Raw genomic sequence first — 18270 nt, forward strand, 5'->3', positions numbered from 1 at the left:
GTTTTAGGTTGGGGAGCATGTGTATTTTTGCATCAAGCCCAAGAAGAGCTCCTTGATGATTAGATCACGTGTCAAGTTGGCGCCATGGAATTACGGGCCTTTTAATATCCTTGAGAGGCTTGGACCAATGGCTTATAGACTTGAACTGCCTCTGACAGTGAGATTCCATGATGTTTTTATGTTTCATTGCTTAAAAGATATGTAAAGGATGTTGCTCATGTTATTGATTGGTTTGTATTGCAAGTGGAGAAAGAAGGAGAATTCCAGCTGGAACCCTAATGCATAGTGGAGTGGAAACATCTTGTGGTCTAGAATAGAGCACTTGAGCAGGTTAAAGTGTAGTGGAACTACTTTGGGCCCGACGAAGCTACATGGGAGATGGCTGAGCATATGCAGGATATGTATCCTTCATTTTTTGTTGGTGGAGGAAAATGAGTCTTGGTATTTGTACATATTTATGTATGGTTTCTATTTTAAATGCCTCAATGAGCTAATTTATAAAGCTCCAATAAGCAGTCCAATAAGCGGTATGGTTGTCATGCTGTCATGTTTTACATGATGGTTTTTCTTTTGAGCAGGATGATATTGTAAATAATGTAATGAGATGGGTTATAAATCTCCATACGTAGTATTTCTTTTCTCTTCAACAGTTTTGTTGGGTCTAGGTGTGGTTTCACACCGAGCATGGTGTTCCCCTAAGGGGGAGGGGTATGTAACAACCCCAAGTTAAAATTTCATGTAATAAAATTTAATAAAGGTAAAATAAGACCACTGGCAAGGGACACTTAATCCAAGTTGAATGTTTGGCAAAATATCCTAGTGGGCATCACTTGTCATGTTTTATGTCTAAGGGGCAATTGGCAATGATAATGGTTAAGGCTTTGGAAAGGCAAAAAGGTATTTTCGACACATTATTTATGAAAATAATGGAAACTAGGAGAAAAGTAAGGTGAAAGGTCACATGTTGCATGTGAAGAGGAAAATTAAGTAAAATAATGGAAAATTGAAGAAATTAGACGCCTCATTAATAGAAAGACCTTAGAGCATTAGTTGGTAGCTTTGGTTAGTTTAGTGATAGAATTTTTTTAGAGAGGAGAAAGCACTAAGAGGAGAAAGAAAGTTAGAACAGAAAGGAAAGGAAAAGAATGTAAAATAAAGGAAAGAAAAGAAGGACAAGGAAGGCAAAGGAAGGCAAGGATCAAGCAAATTCAACGGGAATACTTGCAAGTGACAGATTGCATGTGTGATTTCCTAGCTGGTTTTGACATGCATGGTATGTGCATGTTGGTATATGGTTCTTTTGCTATCATTGACATGGATTGTAGCCTAGCCTTTCCATTTTCAGATAGCCATGGTGTGATGGGATTGTTCTCAGTTTGAGTTTTGGATTGCTAGATGGTTTCAGAATTCAGGGTGAGGTGGTCTCAAGAAAATTCCCAAAGGCCTAGGAATCCCTTGACTGGTAATGGCGGGATACAAAGTAAATCCTAAGGGTGGAGACAAGAAAAATTCCTCAAGGATGGTGAAGAAATTATGAGGCATCCACACTTGATTTTGTTTTGTGATCCAGACACTAGTTTAGGTATGATCACAATATGCAGAGGGTGGAGGTGGTTTAACGTCTAGATTCCCTTGGTTGTTTATGGATTGGTTTATCTCACGAGATCCCACCTTCATGCTTGGAATATGTCATGAGGGTGATTGGCTAAAGAAAGATCTAGTTCAACCAATCTATGGTCGAGTGCAACATGGAAGTCCTAAACCCAGTTGGTCTTTTGCTATGGATAATAAAAGCTAAGATTCTATTTCTTTTCGTAAGGAAATGTATTGGTTATTATGTGGCTTTAATGGTTATTCTCTTATTGTTATTTATTTGGTTATATGTTGGTTATAAGGGCTAAGGGAATTGGCAAAGGAAATATCAAAGTATTTGGAAAGGCAAAGTGCCATTTTGGCACATTTATTTATGAAAATAAAGGAAATTAGGGAAAAGGGAGGTGAAAGGTCATAGGTTGCATGTGAGGAAAATGAAGGAAAATAATGGAAAATGAAGAAAAATAATGGAAAGTGAAGAAATAGAGGCCTCATTAATAAAAATTCTTATGAGGATCAGTACACAAACCTTTTCCAGTTTAGTTTTGGAGCTCTCGCTCTATTTTCTCTCTCTCTCATACTCTTGGAAACTTAGAATTTCTGGGAACACTCTTGGAGGATTGTGGCATACTTGGATTTTTGGAGCAAGAAGGAAAGTAGGAAAGTTCAAGAGGACATCGGGATCAACAACTACAACTAGTTTTTCTTGTAGGTACCAATTTGTGTGTATGTTTTCCTCACTATTTTTGGTATGCATGGCATATGCATGTCATTTATTGGTCATGATATCTCACTGGCATGGAGGATCTCCTAGATTGTCAATGGATTTTCCTAGTCTTGCAATTTCATGGATAACCAATGTGTTGTGGGTTTATTTTCTTTGTTTTTTTGGTTAGTTCTCATGTTTCCTTTAGCTTGGGTGGAGTTACTAGTTCCAGGAAGCCCTGGTTGCACAAACACTCAGGAAGCCCCATAAAAACTTGGGTTGACTTACTAGTCCTGGAAGCCTTGGTTGGAAAAAAAACTCTGGAAGCCCTTAGTGGGTTGAGTTACTAGTCCTAGAAGACTCGGTTGGAAAAATTCTCTAGAATCCTGATGACAGTCGTGGGTTGAGTTACCAGTCCTCGAAGCCTTGGCTAGAACAAAAGCTCTAGAGCCATGGAAGGCTTGGGTAGAGACCAATCTAATGATGGTTTTGTGATGTTTGATTGCGAGGTGGAATCACTATTTGATGGGTTGAGGTGGTTTGCCTTTGGAGCCCTTGATGGTTTTGGATTGGTATGTTTTATGAGATCCCACATTTATGCTTAGAATATGGCACGGAGGTGACTGGCTAAAGAGATTTTTGGCTTAGCCATGTCTATGGTTAGGTGGTTTGTGGAAGTCCCAAAACTGGTTGGCATTTGCATAATTAATATGAGGTTATTTCTCCTTGTTATTCCATGAGTATTATACTAGTTTATATGTGGATTATATGGCCGTTGTTTCCTTGGTATTTATGTTTTCTATTATGCTGGTTATGGACATGTATTGTGACATTGTCTATGTATGTCTCTCATCACATTTTGACTTGTAAATGAATGAACAATGTATCTATGACCTAATGGATTAAACTACAACTAATGTGTTGAGGAAAAAATGCTTCTTAGCAATTCTCAGATGAGTATGAGACCCCTATGCTTAGGTCTGTTGTTTACACCTATAGATTACATATTTGTGATATGTTTGATGAAATGCTTGTCATGGATAGTAGGGGTCCAGAAAAGCTCTTGTTTAAGTAATTGCATTTGTATCATCATTCCATTGTTATTTTTCTGTTCTGAAGGTTTCATTTAGTTCTTGGCAGTGACCTGGGCTCTGGGCTTGAAACGTGGCTCAAATAATGGGGATGTAAGCACAACATTAGGAAAAAAAGCCATTGGACACTAGCATACCATGTTGTGGGAGTGTCCAGAGCCCTCTAGATGCATGCATGCCCATATCAAGGGAGCGTCCACGTGTGTAATGGTCTAAAAAATTAGTTTGTCTGAGGGGATGGTTGCTTGAGTGGTTGGGATAGTTCTTGAGAGTCTTGTTGTTGATGTGGAAGGTCTGTATGGTGTGTTTTTGTCAGTTCCACTTCCTTAAGGTGACTTAGGAGGTCGAATCATATCATAGTAACTTCTTGTGACATGTTTACCCCGGTTGGTCGGTTACTTGGTTAGATGTGGGAGGTGAGTGTTATAGAGTGGTATTAAAGCATGGTTCACCTATCATACTAGATGGGCTATGTGTTGGTCATGAATTCATGTCAGTTGCATATGTGTTTCTTATGTTGTAAGACCATGTGTTTGTTCCATTTGTATGGTATGGGTCATGGTTGTAGTGATGTCACCATGGGAAGTTGATGGCATTGTTGTGAAGTGTTTCGTCAAGAGTGTATGGTTGATTATGCATCATTTATGCACGTTAGTATTCCCATGTGGCGAAGTGTATAGGGATGTGGTGGTTGTTGTCATGCATGAGGTCATGGTCTGTGTTGTTGACATGGTCATGCATTGATGACTGGACTCTAGCTAGAATGATGGTTATATGCTTATATGCTTATGTGTTATATTTCTATATGATGTCATGATTATGTTATACATGTATTATGCTTATTTGTTGATCTTGCATACGAGGTATCCTCCTCGAATTATGCTAAGGTACATTGGTTTATTCTGATTTGGTTTAGTTGATATGATATACCTTGCAGGAAGAATATCAAAGATGCCTAGCAAGATGGTACTATAGTTCCTAAGACTCTCCCTATGGATTAGATGAGCAACGTTGTGTTCGGAATTCTTTTGATTTGGCAGATACATTGAGAATATTAAAGGTAGAAATAAGGAGTTGTGGGGTAGACAATGACATAATCATATAAGCATAAGAGAAATAAGCAGAGGTAAATGCAGTGATACTTCAAAGTTTGTTAGAATTGTAGTGGCAGGGAACCCTTCAGATCAGCCATGAATAGGAGGACATAACTAATGGGGCATATGGTAGTAGGTCTCATGGTGGTCACAGGTCAGATAAAGATGACACTGTGAGAGATGGCAGGTTTTTAAACACTCCAGATAGGCGAGGTGATGGACACAGGTACTATTCTAGTTCTGGTTAAGATAGGCACCATGATTGTCATTGTTATCATCCTTACAGGAGGAGTGATAGGGGATAATTTCCAAATGAGTTTAAGAAAGAAAAAAATACCTACATGTGATAGAGAGATGAACAAATTACAAGATGTAGAGGCATGGTTTCTTGGCATGAGGAAGTTCTTTAGGTTGGATGATTATTCAGAGAACATGAAATCCAAAATAGCTACATTCAGTCTCAAAGGTAAAGTAGATATTTGGTGGGAGATGTGAAGAATGTTAGAGGTGTTCATTAGGAGGGATATAATTGGAGTGAGTTTGAGAGGCTATTCAAGAAGAAGTATTTATCAGAGAGATACTTTAATGACAAGGAAAAATAATTCTATGAGATAAAGATAGGTTCTATGATAGATGAGTACACTAGCAGGTTCTTTGAGCTGTTGAGGTATGTGCCTTACCTAAAGGAGGAGAAGGCCAAGATTCAAAGATTAATTAGTGAATTACCGATTGAACTAAAAGACAAGATTGAGTTCTATGAGCCTAGATCATTGGAGGAGGCCATCTGAAAGCTAAAACATTCCTATAAGAAATCTAAGCGCAAATATGAGATCCCCTGATTTAAATTTTTGATTAAAAAAATAGCAATATAGTTTTATCAATGTTAATAAATACATTAAATAAACAAGGATTGTTGCAGAGCACTGAAAGCAGTGAGTCCCTTCCTTTGTGGACTATTGCCATTGAGTTAGGAGTGTACTGTACATGACGGGTGGGCAGAGTGTGGTGCATGATGAGTTGGCTAGATGAGGTATAAGATGAACCTAATGACGTGTAAGATTACACCAAGGTCTCTATAAAGTGTAAAAGTTTTGTGTGGGCCCACACCAGAACGAAGACAGAATGATGTTAGTCTGAAACAGTTCATAAGATTATTGTCCAATTGAATCAGACCTACAAACAACAATGATTTTAATCTAGATGGTTCAAAGATTATAAATTCATGTATGTTTGCATCGATATAGGTGTTATCTGTTCAACTAGATTAAACATGAGTTTACTCTGCCTAAGAAAACATGTGTATGCGTGCTTTCGAATCCCTAGGTTTTGGAGTTGTAAAATGAAATTCTTTCAAACATCGAATTCAAGAGGAGTTATATTGAAGCAGATTTTAAATACATTTTGATATTTTATTGTAAAAATATTTAATTTATATATACATTATGAAAAATTTAATTTAAACAAAAAATAGAAAAGAAAATGATTATATTTTAAAGTTTTAAGTGTTTTATTTAGATTAATAATTAGAGAAATCATGATATCAATAAAGTGACTGATATATTTAGACATGGTTTTCCAATTACTAAGAGATATATATCACTCATTGTATTAATGTGGTTGTGTTAGCTTATGGCCCATGTGATTTGGGAACACTAGTATATCATCATTGACTATGTTTGACCTTGGTTTATTATGGTTAAGTTATGGTTGAAAAGGGTGGATTATGGTCAACAAATGGTTGACTATAAGTGACCATGGTTGTCCACATTAGACTAAAGTTGTTTATTTAAGATTATAATTGACTATTGTTGACCATGGTTGATTGTGCTTGAGCATGGTTCACCATAGTTGTTCATAATTAAGTATAGTTGGCAATGTTGACCATGGTTGACTATGACTAGACATATTGGTCATGGTTAAACATGTTGAAGATGGTTGACAATGCTTTCACCATCATACCCATGGTTCACCTTGTTTGACTATGGTTAAATATGGAAAGTTATGGTTGACCATAACCGTAATTGTTTAACTATGGTTGACTATGATTGAATTAGTTGACTATTGTTGACCAAGGTTGAAATTTTTTTATGATGTATGACCATTGTGGGCCTTGGTTTAATGATGTTTGACCTTGGTTAACCATAGGTGACCATGGTAGTCCATTTTGACCACATTTGTCCATGGTTTGACCATGTTGAGCATGGTTGACCATGGTTGGACATGGTCAATAGTGGTTGGCAATGTTGTCCATGGGTGAATATGTTTGATCATGGTTAACCATGGATGAACATGGTTGACCATAGTTGAGTGTGTTTAACCATGGTTGAGCATGTTTGTCCATGCTTGACTATTGTCGACATATGGTTTATTGGGGTTATTATCATTTAATTATAGATGATTGTGGTCAACATATGGTTGATCAGGGTTATCAACATTTAACTATAGATAACTATGGTCAACATATGGTTGATTTGGGTTGTAAGTGTTTACCTATAAATGACTATCGTTGACCATGGTTAACCATGTAAATAATAGTTGACCTTCATTTAATGTTGTTTGACCTTGCATGGCCATAGTTGACCATGATAGTCCATGTTGATCATAGTCGTCCATGGTTTGACCATGTTGACCATGGTTGAGAAAGGTTGACCATATTCTCAATGGGTGACTATGGTTGATTACCGATCCTCATGGATAAACATGGTTGACCATGGTTGAGCTTGTTTAACCATTGTTGAAGAACATTGGCCATGGTTGAACTTGTTGACAATGTTTAACCATGTTTGACCATGGTTTATCATGGGTGAGTTTGTTTGACCATGGTTGATTATGGTGTACATGGTTGACTAAGTTTATTAATGTTTTCCTAGATAGATGACTATAATCAACTATGGTTGACCATGATGCCTTTGTTGACTATGGTTGACCACAATTAATTATAGTTAATCATGTTAACTATGAAGATCATGTGAGGCCTCTAACTATCACCTCAACATTTTGGTCTCTATAACTAAGTTTTTTTTATCTAAAATAAATAAAATAATAATTTGTCATTCAACACTATTCTATCTAAAATAAAATATCTATTTTTTGTGGGAATATACAATATTCATAAATTAACTTAGATAACTACAACCATAAGAAGAGTACCTAGGAGCTTGTGAGGTAAGTGCCTTGAAGCTAATTTCCTTCCCATAACCTTCGAATCCCGCTCGACTTAATTTTCCACCCAACCAACTAGGAATATCCTATCCAACTTCGTTGCCTTAGGGAACCTCAAAAGATTCCCTAGCTCTCTGAGACAAACCCTAGAACCACTACTCATAACGTGTCCAAATTGAGTGCTCAAATCACCAAATTCCCAACACTTCTCTCAATCTCCTCTAAGAATAAAAACATAGTGTCCCAACTCCATGTTTTTCCTCTTCTCCCTCTTCTCTCATATTAACACCCCCAAAAATCCATATGACATATGTTGAGTAATTAAAAAAGGTAATTAAAATTCCTATCATTTTTGGCACCATTACTGGGAACTATCAATAGTACAATCACTACTTTATTACCTTATTTTTTATTATGATTGTTACTTTCTTTGGTTGAGATAATTTATTTTTAGCAGTTTAGGCAATCAATTTCTTTCTACAAAAAATTACTTTAGATATAATGTCACTCTAATTTTTCATGCCCAGAGTTAGAGATTAGTAGATAGATTTACAAAAAAAGCCCCATAAAAATAAAAATGTAGGTCAGTCCCAATAGGAGAAAGAGCATAGTCAATCGAACTACTTGACTCTCACATCAAGTTTTATTTCCAAGAAGAACCCTGAAATCGTTGGCCATGAGTCTAAAGTTGTACAAGCTTCATCCTTTACACCAATGAGAACTTTGATTCTTAAATATCTACTCGGTAAACAGTTCCACTCCAAAGAATTTATTTTTCCTAACTCTCGTAAAGCACCTTTAGAAGAAGACAACAAGTCCCAAGAAGAGATGGCCCACAAAGTTAATGAAGAGGAAATTACCTTCAGATTCCCTATCCTAGAGTCAGATGAGGAAACCAAAATGAGGAACATTCCTCACTAAGCTCTGCCAAACTTTCACGCTCTATCCAAGGAAGACCTCGACGCATTCCTCTTGGAATTTGATGTAATCTATATCAGTTATGATTGTGTGATAGATGCTCAGAAGTTTAAACTATTTCTTGCCACTCTCATGAATGTTTTGTTATGTTGGTTCATGAGTCTTTGCAAGGGTATCATTTGTACTTGGAGTCAAATGAAGAAGAAATTCGTCGAGAATTGTCTCTAGCAATATATTTCAATTAGATTTTTATTTTAAGTGATACACTAATAGCTTTTGTGATTTATGATGGAAAAATATTGAAATTTTTCTATTTGTTTCGTTTACCAAGTGACATCTCTCCTATATTTTGTTTGTTAAAAATATATATAAGTTAATAATAATAATAAAGTCATGACCAAGTTAGATTTTAAATTTATACTTTTAGTTGGTAGGAACTCCTTTACTTAAAAATTATTTGACTAAGTAGATATTTGACTATTAGAAAAGTGAATTAAAATAAGATAAATAAACACTATCACTATATTTAACAATAAGATAAATTAAAATGAATAATAATTGTCAAAATAAAAATAGTATTATGTAAAAATATATTTTAAAAAAAAATATTATTTTAATATATCTATATCGTTATTTTAAATTATACATTTATATGAATCTATCATTATTTTAAATCATCCAAATTTTATTTCAAATAAAAGGTTTACAATTTAAGCTCACTAAAAAATTTTACAATTTATAGTTTTTTATAAAAAAAATATTTTAGTATAGTTATCTCACCGTTTTATATTTATTTTAAACTAGTTTAGATCCATCTTAACTTCGGATCTACCAAGTCGGGAGAGGGATCAAATCTCCTTTCGCTCTAAAAGAGGTTTGTATCTCAAAGGATTTGATCTCTTTTGACATTTTGTAGATTTGGAGTTAAGATAGATCTAAACTGGTATAAACATCTCAACAAACATTCATTTATGTATCTCAAAGGATTTGATCTCTCTCGACACTTTGTAGATTTGGAGTTAAGATAGATCTATATTGGTATAAACATCTCAACAAAGATTCATATAAAATTATTTAATATGAATAATTAAGTTGAATTCATTTTCTTTAAATAATATCTAATTCATCCATATGTATCTCGACATAAAAATACAAAGATTTATTATATATTAATGTAAGTTGTGAGATGTGATATACATTTCTATAAAGATTCATATAAAATTATTTAATATGAAGAGTTAAGTTGAAGTCATTTTCTTTAAACAATATCCAATTCATCCATATGTATCTAGACATAAATATACAAATATTTATGGTATACTAATGCAACTTGTGAGATGTGATATAGATGTTTGTTAGTATATTTAAATAAGAAAGGAAATCTTTTAGAGTGAAAGGAGATTTGATCTCTCTCAGGTTAGTAGATCCAAAGTTTTTTTTGAGAGAGTGGTTCACGGACACCCTGGTCAACGAGTGGCGCTACGTCCACAGAAAAATCTGGGCTGACGCCCCTCAGCCTACTACAAGACCTGACCCCAAGGGCTTCGGGGAGAATGGACCCTATGACCTCCCGATGGCGAGGCACTGATTTTGACCAACTAAGCTAAGCCTTGGGGCTTAGATGGATCTAAGTTAGTTTTATTATTAATTATAATTATAATTATTAATTTTATTTTTTATTTTAATTTTATTTTAATTTTAGTTTAACCAATTCAAAATGTTTATAGGGTATTACAACATCTCTACATACTAGGTTGAAGAGTGCCTCTCTAGGTAATTACTTAACCTTTTATTATTTTTTAATTGAACCCACATGTAAATATTTACAAGCATTTATACCACTACAATATCTCTCTAATAGCTTTTTTCTTTTAGATTAAATTTAAAAAATGTTTTAAAATAAAATTAAAATAAAAAAATTTATAAAAAAATTGACTTTGAAATTAGTTATGTTTATTGGCCAAGTGGTATTGATAAACCATGTTATTGGCCAACAAATCTTATTTACAAATTAAGAATATCATGGTAAAATGGGGCCGAATATCCATCGTTATGAATTGTTATATTGTATGTTTATGAATCTTGTTATATTGCATGTTTATTGTGAGTACTACGAATTATCATTTTCATATATGGTATTGACAAGCCATGGAAGTTTTTGGGTATATAGTATTGACAAGCCATGGAATTGGCACATGGTATTATAAGAAATCCTTTTTAGAAGTTAATAATATTCATGGTAAAACCAAGGTTAATATTCATGCATAAGAATCATGTTATATTGTAAATATTAATTCTTTATATGCTTATTAGTTAAATTTAAATATGATTAATAAATCATTATTATAATTTTTATTATAAAATAGATGTTAATTCATTATATACTATATATTTTAATGTTATTTATATATTATAATTTTCTTTTATCTAAAAAATGTTAGTAATTTTATTAATAAAAACAAAATTACAATTAAAAAAAATTGAATTTAAAAATTATTTACATTTCACATATATCTTATATTGAGTTGTAGAGCACATTGGGTAATCATTAAAAATAGAAAAAAAACTAAGATAATTTAAATTAATTGTCATTGTTTTTCATAATTATAGCTAATAATGTTTCTATTATCTCATATACAAGGCGACATTTAAATCATTGTTTAAAAGAAACCAGACAAGTGTGGGCAACGAACCACGATGATTATGGTCAACACAACCTGTCCCCCACCACATACAAATTTGAACTCGCGGATTCCATTCACCCTCGCTAAATTCGTTAGTGCAATTCTTCTTAACATTTTAAGTCTTTGCGACTATAAGCTGATTCGGAGACTAAAAAGTCAAAATACCCACAGAAAGTCTTCCGGGTGGGGGTTTGATCACTAGATTGTGGAAAGAGGGTTGATTTTGTGGAACTTTATCAATTTCTTCTGTTTCTCTCTTTCCCACGTGCTATTAATTTGCATCATTTTTTCAAGCTTGTTGAAAAAATAACAATAATTATGTAAATAATGTAATAATGGATAAATTTAGTTTTTTACTAGTCAATCAGTGGTATAACAAGGAGTTATGTAACGAAGTAGCCCATATTAATTGGGATTGCCCGAGAGTCTTGTAACTATGGAGAATCATTTTTGATCAATAAGTTTCTCCGTCGAGGTTTCTTTAACACATTGTCAGGTTTTTACCACGTAAATTTTGTTGTGTTCTTATGTGTGATTCAGTTTTATGTAATTTTATTGCTTGTGAATGATTAATAACTCTGAAATACCAACAAGTGGTATCAGAGTAGTGAGAGGTTGATAAAATGTGACCAGAATCGTTATCTCCTTGATTTCCATCATATATGTCAGTCGATGAATTTGGAGTCGCTTGAACAATGTCACAGAGGGGGAATCCCATGTTGTTTGTTTCTTTTTCATTGAGCTACCAATACAAAACTATGTTCGCCATTTGTTGCGTGAGTACACAAGAAGATGCGTTTCCATTGTAAAAAAAGGAATGTTGCATTTATCTTGCACCATCTGCTTGGTATGTGAAAAGGAGCACATCCTAAGTGAAGAGCCCGCGTCTGCGTTCACCATTTAATTGAAGAGCCATCAACATTGCCTCTTGATAAATCCACTTAAACAAGTGATCTGAGCCTGTCGTTGACGCCAAAAAGGAAGTTAACCGTGCTCCTGAGAAAAAATAGAGCTCGTTGGCGCTGGAAAGAAAAGAGTTGAAGCCGTCGAGCACATTGCCTTAGCCGCTGAGTCAAGAGACAACCGCAAAGGTCAAATGTGACCCAACCATTAATGCCATAGGCGAGTACCTTCTCCTGCCTTCTCAAATACAGTCGCTGCCTCACTGACCTGAGTACTTCCTTTGAGTCTCTAAAGATTTCCAATATTTTCTGCCTTCATAACAAACAGGGTGCCTTTCAAAACTTTCAACACTCCATTCTAACCTGTAAAGTTGTAACCTTCTGGGTCCAACACTCCCAAAGAAATAAAAAGATTTCTCAATTCAGGTACATGTCTAACATCAATTAATATTCTAACTATATCATCATACATTTTAATTTTGATATTTCCCATCCCAACAGTCTGACAAGATACATTATTACTCGTAAACAAAAAACTACCATTCACAACTTCATATGAAGTAAACCAATTTATGTGCGGACTCATGTGATGAGAAGCACTAGAATCTAGCAACCAATTTTCATAATTCTGAGAGACATTAAAAACAGGTAAAGCTTCATCTATCATACCTAATTCAACAAATAAAAATTCATCAATCATACCTGAATCAACTTGATTTGCCTCTTTCTTTTGCTTTTCAGGCTCCTTTCATTTCCAACAGACTTTCTTGAGCTGTCCAATTTTGTTGCAGTACCAGCATTTGGCTTTACACTTTTTTCCCCTTGATTTTGATCTAGAAGAATTCCTTTCTTTCTTCCCTCTTTCCTTTAACCAACCTCTAGCTATCATGGCTTATGGTGCGGAGGTTTCAATGTTGGACTTCCTCCATACTTATTTAGATAAAAAGGCTCCCACAACTGTATCAAATTCCAATGATTCAGGTTTGCTCAAATTGATAGAAGTTACAAAGTGGTCCCATGACTCGGGCAGAGAAAACAACAGGGTGATAGCTATGTCTTCTTCCTGAAATTTAACTTCCATATCTGACAATTAGAAAAGAAGTGTATTAAAAACATTTAAATGTTCTGCAATTTTTGTGCCCTCATTCATCTGAAGACTATACAACTCACTTTTCATATAAATTCTATTGGTTAAAGATTTGGTCATATACAATGTTTCCAGTTTTCCCCATAAACCTGATGTCGAGGTTTCTTCAACAATGTTGAAGAGAACTTCATTTCCCAAGCACAACCTGATATAATTGGGAGTTCAGACATCCAAGTCCTCCCAATCCAAATTTGTCATGCCAATGGGTTTCTTTTTAACCCTGTCTAAAGCTTTATGCAACCCTTGTTGCACCAACAAATCCCTAACTTTCAATTTCCATAATGCAAAATTGTTCTTGTCACTGAACTTCTCGACCTAAAATTTAGCATTCATCATTTTTTCCATTTCTTTCTACAAAACCTCCTAGTAGGGTTTCCTTCCTTCAACTAGGGTTTCTAAAAAAAAATGGTTTCCCTTCCCCTACTCCATTTCACTTTCAAGAATTTCAAAATTCAGTTTCTTTTCAGAATAAAAAATAAATAAATAGATTTTCTTTCCTTCAATCAATTAAACCTTACTCAAAAACCTTCATTCAACAACATTCACCAGTTTTCTAAAAAACCCAACAAAATTTTCTAAATTCTGAAAATACAAAAAATTACCTAGTGACTGGATTTGAATTGCTGCCACAAAAAAAAACACTTCTACGTTGTGGATTTCTCCCTCTTGGAGGCCTTTTTTGTGCCTTGGACGTCAAATAGATAGAGCTCTCCCCTTCCAGTGATGGCAGCCTCAACGTCAAGCCTTAAAAAAATGGCTCGAATAGACTCTGAAAATCATGCTCTATTCCCTCTCTCCAGTGGCAACGTTAGACTTTGTTTTGACCGATGGTAGAAAATATTGAAAATATTTACATAATCAAAGGAAGTACTCAAGTCAGTGAGGCAACGACTGTCTCTGAGAAGGTAGAAGAAGGTACTCACCTATGGCATCAACAGCTGGGTCACATGAGCGAGAAGGGTCTTCAGGTACTGATGAATCACAAGTTGCTTCCTGATTTGAAATCCTTCAAGTTGGATTTGTGTAAACATTATGTGTATGGAAAACAATGTAAACAAAAATTTAAAACTAGAAGTCATAATAGTAAATAAATTTTGGACTATCTTCATTCTGATCTTTGGGGACCATCTCCTACTATATCTTATGGAGGTGCATTATACTTCTTAACATTTATTGATGATTTCTCCAGAAAGTCTAGGTCTAGATGTTGAAAAGAAAAAACGATGTATTTAATGTTTTTAAACAAATTAAAGCTATGGTGGAGAAGAAAACAAGAAAATCAATTAAATGTTTAAGAACTGACAACGACAGTGAATTTACATCCCTATAATTTTAACAATACTGTAAGGATGAAGGGATTGTTAGACATAAAGATGTTATTTATACTCAACAAAATGGCATTGTTCAACGTATGAATCAGACTCTTATGGAAAGAGCCAAAAGCATGATCAATAATTCTAACCTGGAAAATGAGTTATGGGCAGAAGAAATATCTACTGCTTGTTATTTAGTTAACAGCTCACCTTCAGTTGCCATTAATTGTAAAATTCCTGAAAAAGTTTGGTCGGGTCAATCTTGTGATTATTCACATTTAATGATTTTTTTTGTGATTCCTATGCTCTTATTCCAAAGAATCAGTATTCAAAGTTAGACCCAAAAGAAAAATGATATGTCTTTGTTGGGTATGACTATGTGGTGAAACGATATAGGTTATGGGATCCTTCTTTGTGGAAGATAATCATTAGTAGAGATGTAACATTTGATGAATCTTCTCTTCTAAAATCAAATGTTAAAAAATTTGAACAAGAATAGGTATTGTTGAATCAACAAATTCAGTTGGAGCTAAACCTTTTTTCAAAAAGTTGAAAGGAAGGAGAGACTTTTGAAGAAAAAGGTGAAGAAGATGCAAAGGAAATTGTTGAAGTTACAGAACCAGTTTAACAAACAATCACTCCAAGAAGGTCTACAAGGGAAAGAAAAACACCCAAAAGTTATGAAGATTCTACTTCATCTATTTCATTGATCACTGAAGATGGGGAACCTTCTTATTATCAGGAAGTAGTGGATGATGCAGATAGCGAAAAGTGGAAAAGCGCTATGGACGAAGAAATGGATTCCTTAGCCAAGAACAAAACCTTGGATCTTGTAGAACTTCCTAAAGGTAGAAGTGTTGTCGGATGCAAATGGATATTTAAATTGAAGCGAAATATTGATGGAAGTATCGAGAGGTATAAGGTAAGGCTAGTAGCAAAAGGGTATTCGCAGGTTGAAGGTATTTATTTTTCATGAGATTTTTGCACCACTCATAAAAATTGTTTATATTTGTATTGTGCTAGCACTAACTGCATTACTTGACCTTGAGTTAGAATAGTTAGATGTTAAAACAAATTTTCTTCATGGTGATTTGGATGAAGATACTTATATGGCATAACCAGAAGGTTTTGTACAAGGTCGCAACAAAAGATTAGTTGGCAAGCTCAGAAAATCATTGTATGGCCTAAGGCAGTCTCCCAGGCAGTGGTACAAGATGTTTGACTCCTTCATGGTGAGCTAGAACTTTACTAGAAGTGAGTCTGATCATTATGTATACTTCAATAGTTTCAATGGAATATTCATTATCTTGGTCTTGTATGTTGACGATATGCTTATTTCGAGCAAAATCATGGAAGAGATCAACAAGTTAAAGGCTCATCTCTCTAGGACGTTTGATATGAAGGGTCTTGGAGCGGAAAAACATATCTTGGGCATGGAGATACATAGAGATACAAAAAATGGAAATCTTTGCTTATCACAACAGAAGTATGTCGAAAGAGTGCTTGAAAAGTTCAGAATGAACAATGTGAAACCTATTAATGCTCCATTAGCTTCCCATTTTAAGCTTTCTTTGGTTTTGAGTCCTAAAAATGATGAAGATAAGAAGTATATGTCTCATGTACCATATGAAAATGTGGTAAGAAACTTAATGTATGTGATGGTATCTACAAGGCCTGACATTTCACATGTAGTTGGAGTTGTTAACATGTTCATGGCAAATCCAGGAGAAGAACATTGGCGAGCAGTGAAATGGGTGCTTCAGTATTTGAGAGGCAAAGTGATCATTGCATCATCTTTAATGGTAGTGAAGGATCATTTTGCGTATATGTGGATTCTGATTATGCAAGTGATTCAGACAAAAGGATATCTACTACAGGTTATTCCTTTACTCTTGTAGGTGGAGCAATTAGCTGGATGTCAAAGCTTCAAGAAACAATTTCTTTGTCCATTACGGAAGAAGAATATATAGCTACTTCAAATGCCAGTAAAGAAGCAATTTGGTTAAAAGGTCTACTTGATGAGATTGGAATGAATCAGGAGAAAGTGAATGTGTTCTGTGATAGTCTGAGTGCTATTCATTTGGCTACAAATCCATCTTATCACTACAAGACAAAATACATTGATGTAATGTATCATTTTGTGAGACATGTGATCAATGGTGACAAAGTAACTCTCACGAAGGTCCACACACAGGAGAATCATGCAGACATATTCACGAAGCCAGTTTTAGTAGAGAAGTTGCGATGGTGTTTGGCTTCTCTTGTCTTGTAGAAGAGATGATGTATGTACATGGGCAAGGGATTAGGAAAATTGTTGTCAAGGTGGAGATTGTTGAAAGAATGACAACAATTATGTAAATAATGTAATTATGGGTAAATTTAGTTTTTTACTGATTAGTTAGTTGTATAACAAGAAGGAGTTACGTAACGAAGTAACACATATTAATTGGGATTTCCTGAGAGGCTTGTAACCATGGAGAATCATCTTTGATCAATAAGGTTTCCAATCCCTTGCCTCGTGGAGGTTTCCTTAACACATTGTCAGGGTTTTACCACGTAAATTTTATTGTGTTCTTTGTGTGATTCAATTTTATGTAACTTTTCTTGCTTGTGGATGATTAATAACTTGGAAATACCAGCATATATATGGTGCTCTACTCACAAATATGACTTGGAACACTCCGTATTTGAGCTTCTTGGCTCCTAAGATGTACCAGTAGGGCTCTATGGGGATCCCATTTGATTCTTGCAGCTAGCCGGATGCACACTCAATGTTGTCCCATATTCCCAGTCCCATAATATGATTTCCATTAAGAGAGTTTTAAAATGTGTAGGAACGAATCCCTTTCATCTACTTAAAATATTCTTTCAGAATGGCAAGGCAGTTGTAGTCGAGCACCTCCTATTTCTTTCTACTTGACCCTATTTTATGGATATTCACAATGTCTCTAAATCTCAACTCTACAAATGAATCTACATCTCGGTGCTCCTCATAGCTTAAGTGTAACCATCGCCACTCCACCACTCTCACTACTGATGATGCCCAATTCTTTCCTAATTCATCTGCAATTATAGAATCCTCTTTCTCTCGAGATATAAAAAATTGTGACCTATAATATCATATAGATATGGAATATATTTTCAGTGTATGAACTTCAATAATATATGTTCCTATACTTCAGTTATGACTGTATAACATACTTACCCAGGAGCCATTAACGGTGTTAAGGGTTATCTCTTTGGTGCTGCCTACCTTGTGAAAGGCGGGGATGAGTTCTGTAGTGATATGATGGGACAAATAGTATTCCACCGTCTTCCATTAATAACCAAGGATGTGCTCAGTGAAATATATACAGAACATGACCATTGTTTCACCCTGACTCACAACATAATTACACCACACAACATTACAACAATTACCTGAATTACTCAGATTATCATCCAAAATCCCAATCACCCAATAACTAATCAACTAACAACCAACTTGAATACCTTTGGATTTTTTATTTTTATATAAACATACATAGACTTGAATATCGTGAAAAATACCCAAGAAAATAATTACCATGGACATTAGCATAGGTAAACATGCTATAGTTTCTAAACTAGACCAAATCCAACCCAAGAAAGATAATGTAGTCAAACTTAGCCATTCTCACC

Source organism: Pinus tabuliformis, chromosome 8 (genome assembly GCF_031772625.1).
Source record: "Pinus tabuliformis cultivar Carrire ecotype Pingquan chromosome 8, CPIR1, whole genome shotgun sequence".
NCBI classification, from domain to species: domain Eukaryota; kingdom Viridiplantae; phylum Streptophyta; class Pinopsida; order Pinales; family Pinaceae; genus Pinus; species Pinus tabuliformis.